A 5,351-nucleotide genomic window follows, 5' to 3' on the forward strand; every position below is an offset into this window, starting at 1 on the left:
AGGCTTGCAGAAAAAATCTTCTAACAAAAATGTCAGGCTATTTCAGCAGAAGACAACTGAGTGCAAAACACTTTCTGAACATGCTGGCACCTCCGGCAGAGCCCATCCTGCTCCTGTCACCTCCTTAGGCTCCTGCCCAGCAGCCCACTGTGTGGACTGCACAGCACCATCACAGTCAGGTGGGTCCTCAAGTGTCAAGGCCAAAAGATAATTCAAAAGCAAAACGAACAGGAGGAAAAAACGTACTCCCTCTCTGCAGAGTGTTTCCCAGCTGAGGCACACAGTCAGCATGTGCTTGCCAGGAGCAGCTGGCTCCTGGGATTTGCCACCAGGAGAAGGGTTTTCAAAGGGGCCTTGGAGAGCACCCGTTCATTTCTGCGGTGCTACAGGTGGAGCATTCATGCTTGAGGCAGCCCGAGTCACTTGCGCCCTTGGAAAGTGTCTGTGAGACTGGCATGGGCATCCAAGATGTGCTGCTGGAGAAAATGGCCACCCACGCCATGGCAGAGGCAGAAAAGGTGGACATTGACACCTTCACTACTCAGCACCATGGCAGTTTTCAGACATGCAAGGGGACGCTTTAACACCCATGCTCATAAGCCCAAGTCATTACCTTTTTTCACTTTTTCCTCTTGCTGAAGAGAAGATGAGGTGAGGGATGGGTGACATGAATCAACAAGCACGAGTGCTCTCAGAAAGCACCAGCACTCAACATCATGGCCACATCAACATACAGGCTGCTGACAGCATCTTCCTGGAGTCCTCCCTTCCAGGGAAAGCCTTTCCCCCAGCACTCTCCACACCCCATGAGTTATGACCCCATTTGCCACACCATGGGATTGGATGACCTCGTTTTGCATCTCTTGCCTTCAGCTGCATCTGCTTGACCTTAACATTGCACAAGGTAGTGGGGATTTTACTAGGGTTTTTTTGCATTCCCTTAGTTGTAACACGTGAGTTTGCTGGCTAAACATGTGGGGGGAACATCTGTAAGAAGTTATGCATGCGAATAAAAATTGCTCTTGTTTTAACAGAGAGCCATGTATGGACAAATGAGACAAGCAAAAGCCGTGATCTTGCTGAGACTGATCATTAGCCTCCTCTAATTAGTCATTTTTTCCATGCATTTGTCTATGTAGCCAGCAAAGTGCACAGGCTCTTAGCTGTGGTCATGGCCATTCAGTGAATTCCTGTGGACTGCTCTGGGCATTTCAGCCTTTACGATGTAGTGTCAGGGTTGGTTTGCTTCAGCTATGAATGTGTCATATTTTCCTGTGATAAACTTATTTTTATAGGTTCATAATGTAGCTATGAAAAGTAACTCGGGGTCCATGCTTGACAAGCAAGATCTCATGTCAGCAGTGACCCTGTTTTAACCAGATTTCACCAGGCATCATCACAGATCCTGTAGGGGTGAGATAACAAATGAAGGGCATGATCCAAGCTGGCTGCAGAGCTGGGAAAGGTCTGCTTTGACCTGAAGAAAAAAACAAACAGTGGAGAAACAAGTTAAGGCACCTTCCCTGGGCTTGTAAGAGCTCAAGTGCAGGTGGATCCCAGTGAGGGCAATTAAGCACAAACCCCATCCTACCATGGATGCACTTGCTGGTATCACTGGTGAAAAGTTGGAGGAGAGCAGCAGCAAGGAGCTAAGACCATTGGGAAAGTGAAACCACCTGTGTGTGAGTGCCTCTGGGAGCCCAGCAGCATGGGCACGAGGTGCTGCTTGCTCCACAAGTCACCTGAAAGACCCAGGTTGAAAGCCTGTTGCAGCCATCCTCCACCTTGCTCTTCTCTTGGTCACTTCAAGAAAGAGCTGCCAGAAAAGCCCATAAAGTTTTGCCCCAGGGTGACCCCCCCCAAAACATCCCCCAGCAGCCTGCTCCAATGCTTTGCTGGTCTCACCCTCTATAAACTAAGTCTTTTTGCTGCATTTTTTTGCTGCATTTAAGGGTCACTTCTTGAACTGCCCATTGCAGGCACAGGATCCCAAATAGCCTTTGCAGCAGCCCCATACAGACCTCACTGAGCATCCTCAGCACCCACTGAACCCACCCAGGGGTGACACTCAGAGACCTCACAAGATGCTTGGCAAAACCCACCCAAGCATCCCAGTGCTGCTCTGGGGAAGTGTGGACCGGCTGCCACCTGAAAGGCAAGAGCTAGCAAGTAAATCCAAATTTATTGGTAAATCGCTGGCTATAAAAATAATCTGGCTTTTAGAAAGCAATTTATTTATGCTTTCAGTACTTGCTTAAATATTTATGTGGAAAAGGAAAAAAAAAAGTCCACTCCAACACAGGACTATCATTGTAGCAACAGCCTTTAAGATTAATGGAAGTAAATTAGCCTGATGTTTTATTTACACCCAGCAAAGCAATAGATAAACTCTCCTGGTGATGGATTTTCTTCATTAGTTGGGTGAATGCCTAAGGTACAGCTTTTGACGCTGTTTCTTCCAAGCGGTTAGACAAACAGTTTATCAAAAGAGTATAAAATTGTCAGGAAACGAAGCAGATTAATGACCAGTAAAGAGAAGATCATTGAATTTATGATATAAGTAGCAGTATCACTGGAGCTTAAGAAAGGGCTTATTAGATAACCGACATGTACAGGCACACAAAAGCGCTGACCCCCCCTCAAATCTGCTGCCCTGGCAGTGGCTGCTCCCCAAATCCTCCCTTCATGGAGGTCTCTGCACCAAGGCTTCACCTCCCTCCTCCTCTCCTCCCCTTAGGTCTGGGTTTATTCTGTAGTTCTCTCATTAGAGTTTGTGAACATGTTATTTCCTCCCAATTAAAAACCTTTTAGACTGGAGCGGCTTCAGGGGAGATAACCTTGTCTGCGTGCCTGCGCAGCAATAGCGGCTTCTGCAACCTAATTTGGCGATTTTTGGCTGCCATTACAGCAGTGATAACCATACCAATAACAACTAAAATAATATATAGGACTTCTCCGGTCTTGTGATTCTTCAGAGAAAAAAAAATCCCCCAGCATTAGTGGTTTATGGATCCCATATGGCTCCTCCAGCAATTACCTCTGGGATGATAACGAGCTGTCAGATACCGCAAATGAGAGAAAGGAGACTGGGAACATGGGGGAAAGAAAACCTTCCCTCTGATGGTGGAGGGGCTGCACGTGCAGACATCTGAGGTCTTTGCCCCCCTCAAGGTATGGGTTCAAGTTTTCAAGCCGCAGAATAGGGATTTTTTGGGTACAAGGATGACTAACACTGGTGCCATGAATCTCAGTCTCGAGTGCTGTCTCCAGCAGGTGGCATTGGCTGGACGGGCTGTCTCTTCCCCGCGCTTGCCAAGAGCATCTTCAAAGTTTCATCTCTGCACCAGCACATTTCAAGCTGCTCGAGCATCATTAATTCCCTAATTCCCTTGCAGCCTAATCCGCCCAACTGCACTTTATATCCCACCACCACCACCTTTCCACCTCCGTTACCATCTCTTTTCAATTAAAATAGAGATTTGAGGGACTTGCTGCAGCACGCTGCTCCCGGCTGGGCGCGTTGGAAAGCAGGATGGAGCAAGACAGCTGCTTGGAGGATGAGATGGGGCTCTGCCTGCCCAAATGTGAACCCAGGAGCTCAGCAGCAACCTCTACTCCCTTCGTGGTGTTTAAAATGCAACACACCACCTGTGCAGGGGTGCAGGAATGGCTCTTATTATTTTAAAACCCATCCCAGGGACAACTGCAGGGACCAGTCCAAAAGTCTTGAAGTTTAGGTGTAGGTGTGGCAGATGCACCCACCCTACTAAAGACCTGAGAAAGACCCAACAAAGACAGTGTTAAAGTTTCTGGCCCTGGCGGTGCCAGGACTGCCTCCCCCGCCCCCCCACAGCTCATGTCTGGTCCACACAGTGGGGGTCAAAGGGGGGAAAGTTGGGGTCCTCAGCCAATAGGGGGCTGACACGACCATGTATTGACCACAGATCAGGTTCGACCAGGGTATAAATGGGGCCCTGTCAGAGGACTCATTTGAGTCGGTCCTCCTCGGAGCAGCGGGTCTGCAGTCGGGGACTCTCCCCTTGAGTTGGGACGCCACTTAAGGTAACTTCTCGAGATTGAGAGCCCTCCCTTTTTAGGTGAGTGAGTGAGTGCACATTTTGGATCGTTTGGCCAAAACTTAAGTATTCCTAACTCAGCTGTGTCTGGTAATATTCCCAACCAGCATATCAAACCTGTATTTGTTAAATGTCAGTGGAATGTTGTTTTGATGAATGAAGTTTTGTCTGCTTCATTTCAGTTGCAGATTAAAGCTTGTTTGAGTTCATTATTTTTGTGCCTGTAGCCATTTTGGTGCAATTCCGTGACAGTTGGACATGGGTGGTTCAGTCCATCCAAGCTTGCAAATGAAGGGTAAGGATGATCCCCAAAACCAGGCACTATTAATGACGTGATAGAGGTGAAAACTTGTGCTCTGAGGCTTTGACAAGGGGGACCACATCTGGATGTGGACAAGCCTTGCTCTCTGGGGTCACTCAGGCATTGGTTTTGCTCTGGCTCTGCTCTGGCTTGTCAGCCATTGCGGGGTCATCCTGGCCCACATCTTGGCTCTCTGCAAGGGGGCATCTTTGTGGCCCTTTCTGGAGTGAAGGCCTCAAGTGGTTTGAAGGTCAAGTTTCCAAGAACTTGTCCCCTAGAGCTGTTTTGGATCCCTGCTGTTTTGGTAGGGTTATCTCTGTTCCCAAGAGCTCCTAAACTCCAGGACTTTTCAAATAGACCCCGCGATTGTCCCAGGAATGGATTTTAAAATGATAGAGCTCTTAAAGCTGTGTGCTGCCAACCATCACATAAAGTAATGCCATGCTTTGAGGCTTTGAAATCCACTGGTTTGTACACAAAACAAGCCAAAAAAACCAAGCATCCTTTCCCAAACAGGAGTTTTCCCTCCCTCAGCTGCCTCCACGTGGCCCTTGGGGAGTTCTCTGGTTTTTGTTTTGCTCCTAACCGAAGAACCAGCCTCGCTTGTTCTCCTCTTCTAAGCTGAACCAAATTTGGTGCTGCTGACCAAGTTCTCTGCTCCAGCAAGTTGGGGGAATCATATCTTCCAGTCCTGCTTTTTGGGTGAATTTTGTTCCATTGGAATTAATTTTTGGCTATATTCGAGCAGGGATGTAGTTTTTATTGCAGAAAGAGGCTAGCGGATGCAGTGGCAAAGGCTTTGATGCAAGTGTTGCTGTATTTTTGCAGATGTTCAATTTTAATTACCCATTCTGGCTGCATCAGGAAAGGCTCAGAGTCAGAAAAGCGTGTTACGTCCCAGGGCTGTTTATGTACATAAACTATCTGGGGTTTATCGCCTTGACCTTTCCTGAAACGAGTTCTTAGCTCTTCCG

The sequence above is a fragment of the Mesitornis unicolor genome, unplaced genomic scaffold (genome assembly GCF_000695765.1).
Source record: "Mesitornis unicolor isolate BGI_N332 unplaced genomic scaffold, ASM69576v1 scaffold26709, whole genome shotgun sequence".
NCBI lineage: Eukaryota > Metazoa > Chordata > Aves > Mesitornithiformes > Mesitornithidae > Mesitornis > Mesitornis unicolor.